At 32.7% G+C, this 12414-nt stretch overlaps 1 long non-coding RNA gene and 1 pseudogene across 1 annotated transcript; one reads left to right on the plus strand and one right to left on the minus strand.

The window, feature by feature from the left end:
• Positions 1 to 2016: 2016 nt before the first annotated feature.
• Positions 2017 to 3227, minus strand: LOC127127052 (uncharacterized). Its single transcript, XR_007805205.1, has 2 exons — positions 2783 to 3227; positions 2017 to 2220 (listed from the first exon to the last, which is right to left on the minus strand). It is a non-coding gene; the product is annotated as an uncharacterized LOC127127052 (long non-coding RNA).
• A 4550-nt stretch (positions 3228 to 7777) lies between these two features.
• Positions 7778 to 12414, plus strand: part of LOC127130878 (beta-glucosidase 13-like) — a 59618-nt pseudogene continuing 54981 nt past the window's right edge.

A 12414-nucleotide genomic window follows, 5' to 3' on the forward strand; every position in this document is an offset into this window, starting at 1 on the left:
TTGGTTAGTAACCGCCAATTGAATTGGCGAGTCTTATGAAAGGCGGTTGGAAACACCAATTTTCTACACTATTAAAGATCTCCCAAACCAAGTTGAGATAAATCTAAACCAATTTCAGATCAATCAAAACCAATTCCAGATTAATCTCATACCAAAATACTCAAGCTATGTATTATGCTTTCAAATTACCGAAATTATCTGATTTACAATCAATAGAAATTCAAATTTCTTGCATTTGAAAAACATAATAGAATCAAAGTTAAGGTCTAGTCACATATCAAAAATTATATATCAAAATCTATTTTTTTTAAAACAATCAAGTTAAATTTTATAAGCTAAAGGTTTGAGACGATGAAGATGTTAAAAATATGTTTGTTAGTCAGAACATTTTGGATTCAACTATATTGAGGTGTATATTTTACTCCAACAAACTCATCAATCTCAACAATCTCAAATATTTGATCAAGTTGAATCTAAAGTTGTAGCTTTAGATGAATCTGAAGCATAACTCGACGTCGACGTCGTTGACGATGAAAATGAATAAAGTGAGACACATGTCGATTATATGTTGAACATCAACACCGAAGATTGCAATCATCAAGTGTCGTTACCTCTAAGTCATTTATATTTTACACCTCAACATATGACAAACTTGAGCTTAAATGATGATGAGACATCCTTTGATGTTTTTTACAACCTAAACATGCAGTTACATGATGGGTTAAACGTGGGAGACGAGTTCCACACAAAAGAAGACTATGTGCGAGCTATCAAAAAGTTTCACATGGAAAACTCTACTAATTATATCGTAGATCTCACTGATACGAGAATGTATGTCATTATTTATTGTAATAAGCTTTGCATGTTTCGGTTGGTAGTGTCTTATAGGAAAAGAAGTGATTCATGGGAGATAAGTTATATGGATCTACCTCAGAGTTGCACCACCATTAATATTGTACAAGATAATCGTAAACTAAGCTTTGAAATAATATGTCAAGATATTTTTCCACTTATTAGCAATGACCCGTCAGTGAAGGTAAGTATAATAATCTCTCATATCATTACATGATACAATTACATTCCCCCGTAAAAGAAATCGTTGACTGCAAGGACAAAGATTGTTGAACGAGTATACAGAAATTGGAAGGATTTATACAAAGAACTTCCATAATATTTTACGGCACTTAGGACATTTGCTCTGGGAACTGTTACAATTATGGAGACACTGTCGGCATATACACAAGACAGAACTTGTGTTAGTGGAAATAGAATATTACATCGGCTCTTTTAGGAATTTCAACCATGCATCAAAGGGGTTGCGTTCTACAAACCTATTATTCAAATTGATGGAACATGGTTGTATGGGAAATACAATGACACATTGTCATACCCTAATTTTGTCCTACCTAATTTACATCACATTTTTATTTTCCCGTTCATTTTCATCTGCATCAACATGACTATTTCATCTGGTCATGAGTTATTATCTGTTTAAAGATTATTCATCTACATAAGTTTGACTTGTTTTCTACACTGATCTAATAAATTCATCTGCATCATTGGTGACCATTAGCTTGCATATGAAGTAAAGTCAAAGTCAATGTTTGACCTTTAACTTTATTTTAGTCAAGTTTCATTTCATTTGTCTTCAGTTTTTCCATTTTTATTCCAACTTTTAATTTTTATGCATATTTTAGTTTTTAGTCATTTTTGTTGCTAAAATTAGAAATTTCATAAAATAAGTAAAGTTTTTTATTTTATTTTAAATCAATTTAGGCTACTTTTGCATTGATCTTTAGTTTTATTTTTTTTAACAGTAAATTAAAAAATATAAAAAGAAAGTAGATTTTTTTTAATTATTTATTTATTTTTACACTTAGTCACCTTTTCATCATATTTTGCATCAAAAAGAAAAGGATTATGGATTTGTCTTATTTTACATTTTTTTACCATGTTCATTGATGCACTTCATTAAAATAATAAAAAGAGATTTTTAAACTAAAAAATGGAACTTAACTAAGTTTTTTTTATTATTTTATTACATTATACATGAATAATAAATAGAACATAATTCAAAAAAAATTTGTTTTATCTACTTTACATAATAATAATAATAATAACATTACATAATAATACAGAAAAATTAAAAAAGAAAATAGATTTGAGTTTGCAGGTTCCACGCCCCTCTCATGCTCCTTCATGTGCAACACCCTCCATCACCTTAATACCAACATCCACCATCCATCATTCCATATGAAAGAACAAAAATTCATCAACAAGCAAAAATCAACATGATGCATGATACATGAATACATACATTACCATACATGGAGTTGGGACCACATAAATCACACAAAACTCATGCACATTTCACAACAATCCAAATCCAAATTTCATATGCATTTCATTTAAGTTTTAACAAAACCAAATTCAAATTCACAAACAAAATCATCCCAACCATTGATCATAGAGAGCACACATATTCATTCACAAAATTCCCCCTAATTTCATTTTCACTCACCAATTTTTCCCTCTCAAATCTCACTAACACCCTTATATAATAGTAGTACTACACATCCAAATTAATCAAGTTAAATCCTAACTACACTCTGCTAAAATCACGCACCAACCCCACACCTAAAAGTTCATCAATTTTCCCCCTCAAGATTCACATTGAAGCTTGAGTAAGTTTGAACTCAGTCACTAACACAATAACTGATATGTTAATAAGAAGAGGGAAAAAAGAACAAGTAAAAGAAAAGGGAAGAAGAAAATAGGTTACTTGGAAGAGCTCACGGTCACAGTAGCAATTACCAACTTCAACTTGGTAGTTTTTCAATTTCTCTAATATTATTGTAATCACTTCCAATTTGCATTTCCCCTTCCCATATGTATCTGTAACCGAAAAATAAATAAATGGGGTTAAGGGTTTTCTATGGATATTAAGGGTATTGTGTATGATTTCTTGTTTTTTTCATGTACGATTGTTTGATTATAAGAGGGAGACGAGCGAAATTGGGTGAGTTAGGTTTGATTTTTGTAAGATTAGGTTTTTGATTTCTGGAAGGCCGATCCGACCATGTGAGTGATTATTTTTAAAAACTGAGGTTAGATTTGGAATCTATGTGAAAAATTAAGGGGGGTTAACTTTGATTTTTTTTATATTTGAGGTGAGGTCTGTCGGAGGTTGGTCGCCGGCATCACCGCTACCGGTGATGATGGAAGAAGATGAATCAAGCGGACAAATATATATATATATATATATATATATATATATATATATATATATATATATATATATATATATATATATATATATATATATATATATATATATATATATATATATATATATATATATATATATATATATATATATATATATATATATATATATATATATATATATACGAGATGCTCTTATGTTTATTTTTGCATATTTTTATTTAATGTAGCAATACTATTCAGTTCAAAAGCAATATTAATTTCCTTTTTTTAAAAAAATATTCAATGCCATGTGTTATGGAGAGAGAGAGAGAGAGAGAGAGAGAGAGAGAGAGAGAGAGAGAGAGAGAGAGAGAGAGAGAGAGAGAGAGAGAGAGAGAGAGAGAGAGAGAGAGAGAGAGAGAGAGAGAGAGAGAGAGAGAGAGAGAGAGAGAGAGAGAGAGAGAGAGAGAGAGAGAGAGAGAGAGAGAGAGAGAGAGAGAGCATGTGATATTGGGGAAGGGAAAACTAACACGCGTGGCAGACAAGAGAGGGAGCGACCGCCCTCTCATTTTCCATTTCCTTGCATTGTGTTCCTTTCTAGGGTTTTGTAATTAGTGAGTAGGGTTTGGGCCAATTGGGTCAACCCGTTTGGACCTCCAAGCCAGTGTCCTCTAGTGTTTCGCACCCCATTGGATTCATTTTGGACTCATTTTTTTAGCCCATTTCCTCTACCAACTTGTGTTTTTTTTATATGCGTTTGTTTGCTTTTTTACTTTTTATTTACTTTTTTTTAATCAATGAAAATTTGATTAACTCAAAAATCAAGGAAGTACAAGGCAATCACAAGGATCCAACCCAAAAGCTCAAAACCATACAAAAGTCCCAAAAAAGACACTTAAGAAACATCAATCTAGATAAGTGTGTGCGTAACTTCCTATTGGTCCAACCTCTATAACTATCATATTTATGATTTTTTTCCACCTATTTTCTTATTATGTACATAATTTCTAAAGCAATTATCATTCCTATAATGCCAAATCTCGTAAATACTTTCCATTATTGTTAGTTTTAGGATATCAACTTAACTACTCTTGCCTTTAGTATGCTTGATAATCCAGTCAATCTCTTGCGACCAACCAACATGGGTATGCTTGATCTAAAGCCAATCTAAGACTTTCATCCAAATTCCTTTTGTTTTGATACATTCAAACAGAAGGTTTCACTGTGTTTCCTCCTCATTGCAGAAGAAACATTTAGCCGTTTCAACCATCCCATACTTATACAATCTAGTTCTTATTGCAAGTCTCTCGTTGCACGTCATCCATAGATTGACCATATCTCTAGGGTGTGCTATATTACCATAGAACAAGGTTCTCCAAGTCACCTTTTGGTTGTTTTGCAGTGCTAGGTACATCTTATTCATTCGGAGTTTACTACCATGCATCTTGTCATTCCACACTGGGTTCTACCGCGTTACATCCCATTGATTCAAAATGGATTTTATTATCCAAGAAGTATTACTCTTTAATTGTGCTTACATAGTATTCTTGTCTTTGAGATGATAGGAATGAATCCATTTCTTCGACAAGCTCTCTGATTTACCACTCAAATTCCATAAAAGATTTAAGAAAGTTGTTTTATTCCAAATCTCAAGATCAATCAGGTTCAGCCCCCCATGCCGCTTTGGTCTACAAACAGTTTTCCAAGCCACATGATCTTTCTAACTCTTCTCAGAACCACCAATCCATAGGAACACACGACATATATCATTGATCTTGCCAATAACACACTTGGGGAATGGCAGACACTGCATCCAATAGTGTATTATTGCACATGTCACGCTCTTGAGGAGTTGCAACCTCCCTACATAAGATAACAGACGCGAGCTCCAGTGTGTAATTTTCCCAACAATCTTATCAATCAACATACTATAATTCTTAATGGTAAGTTTCCTACTCGACATTGGAACCCCAAGGTATCTGAAAGGTAACATACCTTCTTCAAACCTCGTCAGCAACTTAATGTCCTCCTTTAGATGTTGGTCCACTCCGCCAAAGAAAATGCAAAATTTAGTAGGGTTAACCCTAAGGCCTATAGATTTCAAAAAAAATTCAAAGGCTTTAATTATGAGTTTGATTGAAATTAAATCACCTCTAGTAAACAACAATAAATCATCCGTAAAGCACAAATTTGTGAGATTGAGCTTTTCACATTTTACATGCAAGTCGAAGTTATGATTCATTTGAAATTATTGGAAGCATCTATTGAGGTACTCCATTATGATAACAAAAAGGAGGGGAGAGATAGGGCCACCCTGTCGCAACCCACACTTAGCTTCCATAATGTTGGTGATGTTGCCGTTTATGTTGAATCTATAAGACACGGAAGTCACTAAAATCATGATCCAATCTATAAAATGCATAGGAAAGCCAATTTCCATCAAAATACACTTCAAGGCTTTACAACCAATGGCATAGTAAGCTTTATGAATATCCAATTGCATCATGCACCTGGGGTGCCACCACGCCTATTGTATCCCTTAATCAATTCATACGTCAAAAGGATATGGTTGTGAATAATCTGACCCGGTACAAAAGCAACTTGGTTTTGGCTAACAATGTTGTTCAACACCCTTCCCATTCTCCTAGCCATTATTTTAGAGATGATCTTGTAAATTAGGCTGCAACAAGATATAAACCTATAATATTTAATCGTCTTTGTTTGTTTACTCTTGGGAATCATTGTTACCACTGTGCAGTTGGCAGCCTTATAAATGTTACCACTCTAAAAAATCATAAACAACTCTCATGACATCGTGTTTCACAATCACCCAAGCTTTCTTGAAAAAGTAGGCACCATAACCATCCATACCCGGGGACTTCATGTCATTGATGTTGTCCAAAGAAGCCACAATCTATTGCTCATTGATTGGGGCAATCAACATTTCTCTTTGAGTATTACTAACTTGGTATCTCTATCTCATCACAGGTATGTCAATACCATTTAACTCAGCCTCTGCAGTTCCTATTAGCTTTTTGTAAAATCTGAGGACCTCTTCTTCAATCTCCTCAGGTTGAGTGATAAGAGTACCATCTTCTATTTGTAGAATGTTCATGTTGTTGGCATTCCTCATGGCCTTGATTGATGCTTGCAAATATTTATTATTACCATCTCCCAATCTGAGCCATTCGAGCTTTGCTTTTTGCCTCAACACTTTTCCTCTACTTATTGCCACCCAACGAGGTCATTACTATACTTCCTCATCTAATTAACTTTATTAGGATTCATTATATCATTCTCAAGGTTCACCTGCGCCTGAAACAAGTTATGCCTAGCCTGAGTAATTTTCAGATTCACACCAGATAGGGGCTTACTCATTTTCTGAAGAATAAGTTGCAACCTTTGTAATTTCTTCCAAAGCACATAGATATGTCTTCCAGTGATGTTTTCCTTCCAGCTTTTGTTGGTTGTGTTCAAGAAATATGCCATGTCAGTAATGCTCTTGATGAATTTAAAGTTGGTCATCTTCCTTTTCCTATTATCATCATTTCTTTTCAGATAAAGAAGTGCATGATCAGAGATGCTTGGCTGCATAATGTTGAGGGCATAGTCCGTATGTTGCCGAAACTAATCCATATTTCCAATCACTCTATAAATTCTAGAGTAAATAGAACATTCACTCTGCTTGTTAGACCAAGTAAAATGCTCTCATTTGCTTTCCATTTCATATAGGCATGTTGCATCCATCATGTTGTTCAAATCTCTCAACTCTGTTTCGGTCACTATTCTACCACGAATTCTATCATGGAGTTTCAACACACTGTTGAAATCTCCCATCACGATCCACGATCCTTGTTGTTGACTATGAATCTCAGCTATATATGATTCCACAATCATTTTATTTCATTTTTTTTATCACTATTCTAATGTTATTAATGATTTAGTATTCATTCTAATTAGTTAACTAAGACCGATTAAAGTTAATTAGTTTAAATGAATAATTGGATTAATTCTCCCAATTAATTAATTTAAATTACTTAATTAAGTATCATGATCATGCATCTCATTTTTTGCTCATTAAAATCATATTTATTTTATTATTATTATATTATTTATTTGTTTAATAAAATTTAAATTTAATAAACGTAGTAAATAATTTCTAAGTTAAAAACCCTTGGTCCAATGTCAAGTGGGCTTCTCAAAAATCGACACACTTCAAACCATTTTCACAATTCGCTCCAAAAACATAAATCAAATGCTTAACCACACATAAAATCTATTTTCATAATCAAACTCAAAATGATTAATTCATATTTGGTTACTTTTAACAATAAGTAAAGAAAAAGGCTACCTGAGCGAAAAGTCCAGTCATAGCCCCGAGTATTAGACCTAAATTGTAATAATTTTCCAGTTATAAATAGTTGTCTTTCTCCAAAATACAAATCCATTTGAGACACAAGGATCAACACAAAAATCATCAAATTTGTATGTAGTAGGACCTATTATAGGTTTTTTCTTGTTCATAACATTGGTTGCAAGTGGATTCTACGTGAAAAACTAAAACAAAGTGATGTTATGGTCACCAATAACAACCTCTACAACTTCATGTTTATCGCCTGATTTTCTTGTTGGATTAAAATATTGTTTGCTTAATTACCATATAGAAGAGATAGAAAAGTCTACAAAGTTTTTCAGTGATGTGAACAAGAAAGGTGAAGTTGTTTATAAGGGACTAATCAATGATATTAAGGTGATGATAAAGAGATTGGGATTTGAAGAAACTAGTGAGGTAATTGATTTACATTCAAGAATCAATCATATTAATATTGTGAACTTAATTGGTGTTTGTTATGGTGAGGGTAATTTAACTTCATGATCTTATTTAGTTTTTGAGTTACCAAAAAATGGTTGTTTAAGGGATTGTTTATTGGATTCATGTAATATATTAAATAGGTATAGAAGAACACAAATAGTATTTGACATAGCAACATGTATATACTATTTACATTATTGTTCTTTTCCTTCTTATGCTCATATGAATGTCTATATTATCTCTAGTATTGAAAAGAAGGAACAAATGGGTATGAGAATAGAAGGATAACTAGGCACCTAACTCCAATGGTTTAAACCTACTTTCCTAAAAATATCTACCCAAACATAAGCCAAGTTACATCCCGAAAAGACCTCTAATGTGTGTGTTAGGATTTATATGATGAACTATTTTAGAACATGATCAAGTTAAGTATAATTTATTTTTCATGTTGATTGTGAGATCACCCTTATCCATTAAGTGAGTTAAATTGAGTTGAGAGACAGGTTGAGTACTCATCAGTGTTTGATGAATTTTTTCGAATTTACAGGATGGAAGTTGGAAGCTGGAACAATGGCCAGGTAACAAAAAAATTTGGTGATGTTCATTTGTTATTGTACGACTTGTGTCTATTGAAATGTGCAGTTACAAGTGAGTTACTTAAGGATAATCAAGGATTCAAGTTTGGGGTTGTGATGACAGTCCATCATTTCATATAATTAAGTGAATAACCAATGAAAAACAAGCGAAAAATGAGCCAAAAGGAAGAAAAAGACCCAAGAATGAGTGAAAAATAGCCAAGTATGGAAGAATGGGACTTGGTGAAAATTCTAGTGAAAAAGAGTGTTTTTTAAAGCAGCTACTGAAATAATCACACGCACCGTCACGCGACATCACGTTCACGACACAGATGTATGAGTTACATCATGCGCACGTTGCATCTATGATGCACGTAATTGACACTTTTCTGGGCTTTTTTTGATGCATTTCGGCCCGTTCTAAGCTCTTTTTAAGGGGATTCTTAGCAATTTGACAAGGGTTATGAACTTTGGAGACTAAAGCATGATTTGGAGAGCACAATGGGTGATTTTGAGATCATTTGAAGTCATTGGAGGACATCTCTTCAAGGGACTTCTTATATTATTTTCATCTATCAATTGTTGTATTATTTTCTGAATAATGAGTAGCTAAGCTCCTCAGAGTAAGTTATGTTATGATGAACCTTATTTAATCTTGCTGGAATTATATGTTGGTTTGACTTTGTACGAATCCTTTAAATTATAATCTTATTTAGTTGTTTCTTAATCTTAATGTTTTTTATTTGAGATACTCTATTAATCTGATATTGGACACATAAGGATTACTGACCCTTAGCCTATGTGTTGGACCTAGGACAATTGTTCTACTTACGCTGGTTGAATATGGATAGGAGACCCCGAGTAGTGGCATGGGGAATTAACGTTTTGTACATCTCTTAATCCTGCTTACGCTAGTGGACAAGGAATAGGAAACTCCGAGTGGTGATTTGTGAGTTATTTCATGAGAGATCGGTTATAACAGTTTTGTTAATTCGCTGTGAGATTATAAGGATAAGATCATTCATACAAGACATCATACATCAACAAGAGAGGATAAGGGGATTCGATACATAACCTAACCGTCTTAATATTTTTGTTTTAAACTCGTATTTTGTTTTTCGTTCTGATCCCCCCCCCCCATTTACTGTTTTCCTTTATATTGCACAATTGTTGGATTGTTTGAACACAATCTCTGTAGATTCGATCTTTTATTACTACAACACTATCAATATACTTGACGAGAAGTCATCAATGCGTCTTCAACTACATTCACTTTCTGCTTGCATAACTTTACAGGCACTCTGTAAAGAGTTCTGAGACTTTTCTCTCTTGCTACCACTAGAGACCCTTTGGTGATCTTTGTAACACCCTGTTTTTCTAGAAGTTATTTATATTAATTAATTATAATTTTATGTGTGTATCTAATTATTATTTGTGTGATAATTGATATGTGTTAGGGCAACAAGGGTGGGTGACTATTATGTAGAGAGTGTGAGGAGTAATTAGAGGTTGATAGATTTATTTAGAATTATATAATTGATTAAAATAATATTTTAGTGTTATTATTTAAATAAAATAATAAAATAAAAGGAAATAATGAGTTTGGGGTGAAAAGTGCAAATTGTGGAGAATTAAAATAAATAATGTAAGTTAGTAATAAGTTAGGCCTTAGTGAAATATTAGAAAAATAGAAATTAGGTTTTTGATGTATGAGGAGATAATTAAGGTGAAACTTTTGGAATTGGAGAAAAAGAGACAAGAGAAGAGAAAAGTAAGGAAAACCTAAGGAGAGCTCTATGGAAGAGAAGTCACAGCCAAAAACTTGAATTTTTCTGGAATTACAAGGTAAGGGTGGGAATTTTGTTCAATAATAGGGATATGAATGGAAAGCTAGATAAATGTTTAATTCTTTTTGGATTGATGATGAATGATGATATTTGTTGAATGCAATTTATGTTCTAAAGTGTTCATGTGTGTTCATCATTGATGATGTTTGGAATTTTTAGTGATTGATATAGTATATATGTCCATGATTATATGAATATAAGTAGTGATTGATATATGTATATTTATGACTGAATTTAAAACCATAAAATATTTTTTGTCATAATTTCATGGATGTTTTTGGGGTAAGAGAAGATGAAAATCGTGCTGGATATTTCAGAAAAACAACAACTTTTTAGTAACGCATTCGTGCACGGTTTTCATCATAATTTTTAACTCGTAAATCATTTTGGGACGGGATTTAAAGAGTTGGTTAGCTGAAACAGATGACTGTAACTTAGTTTTTGAGGTAAAATAATTTTGGGGATAATTTCATGGATGTTTTTGGGGTTGAAGAAGTTGAAAATTATGCTGGAAATTTCAGAAAAATAACAACTTTTTAGTAATGTATTCGTGCACGGTTTTGATCATAATTTTCAAGTCATAAATCATTTTGGGACGGGGTTCAAAGCATTGGGTAGCTGAAACTGAGGGCTATAACTTTGTTTCAGGGATAAAATATTTTTAACGATTTTATCAGAGGTTGGTAGTAGGTGGGAAAGAAGTGTATGATGTGACGAATATGGACGAGGTCTGTATTGACAAATTATTTAATGTGTTATGAATGATTAGGATGATGTGTTTGACTATATTGGTGGTAGTCCAAAAGGGTGAATTACGTTACACATGGTTGCAATTGTATGATCGATTGTAGATCACTAAATATTATTATTTGTGTTAATTGCATTATTATCATGCCATACATTCATTGTTGATATGTTGAAAGAGATAAGTCATAGGTCTGAAGGGGGACGAAAGACTTATTCGTCCCTTGTGTAGATGTTGTACTTTATTTTATATTTTATGTTGTTATTATTGAAATGAATTCTCATCCCTTATGTTTGAATATTGCCTTTACATGGACATCGTGCAGATATTCAATAGTAGAGACGCTGCTGTGAGTGGAAGTTAGCTCATGGAGCTATTTCTTTTAGTTTATTCTTGTTAGATTTGATTATGTTCTGATATTTAACACTGGGGAGAGAATTATTTATTTTGTGTTTAAATTTTCTGAGAGACAACACATGCTCTCGTATTTATTTTATGTTTTGGTGTGATAGCACTTGAAGATGACTCACGAGTCAGTGCTTTTAATTGTGTTGCGAAAACTATTATGAGATTTTAGATTGGTACAAGTTTTTTTTTAATTATGATTCCACTGCGAAAATATTCAGATGAGTCGGATGTCGTGTAAACATCCTAAGTGCAAATGTATGCAGTAAAATGTTTTGTTGTATCCCGTGTTACGGAGCAAGTTATGATTGTTGTGAGTGATACCCTATGTGATTGTATTTTGTTAATTAAATTCTTTGATAATTACGTGCGAGGTTTTAGGGTGTTACAATCTTACACATGCCACCACTAGTAAAGTAAGTGTGATAACCTTCAATATACATGGTTTTGACAAAAATCAAGTTGAGACAAATATCAAGACATGTCTCACATTCTTCAATTTAAACTTTCATCCAACACCCGTTTCAACTCAAACATCTCCCATGCCAACAATTTTATATTTCCTCGTTGCCCATTTTTATCGTTTCAAAATCATCAACAGTATAACATGAGAAGAGATCACACCTAGGAGTAACATGGTACGAGACATCTGAGTCAATAATCCAAGTTAAATCTTGACATGCATGATTTATGGAATTATCATCATAAATAATATATACATCATTGTCATTTTGTCGTGTCTTTATCATTTTTCTTCTCATTACCTCCATATTTTTCCAAGTCGAATTTTGACATGCAAGGTTTAAAATTTTTAGTTTTTCT

The sequence above is a fragment of the Lathyrus oleraceus genome, chromosome 3, assembly GCF_024323335.1.
Source record: "Lathyrus oleraceus cultivar Zhongwan6 chromosome 3, CAAS_Psat_ZW6_1.0, whole genome shotgun sequence".
In the NCBI taxonomy this organism is placed as follows: domain Eukaryota; kingdom Viridiplantae; phylum Streptophyta; class Magnoliopsida; order Fabales; family Fabaceae; genus Lathyrus; species Lathyrus oleraceus.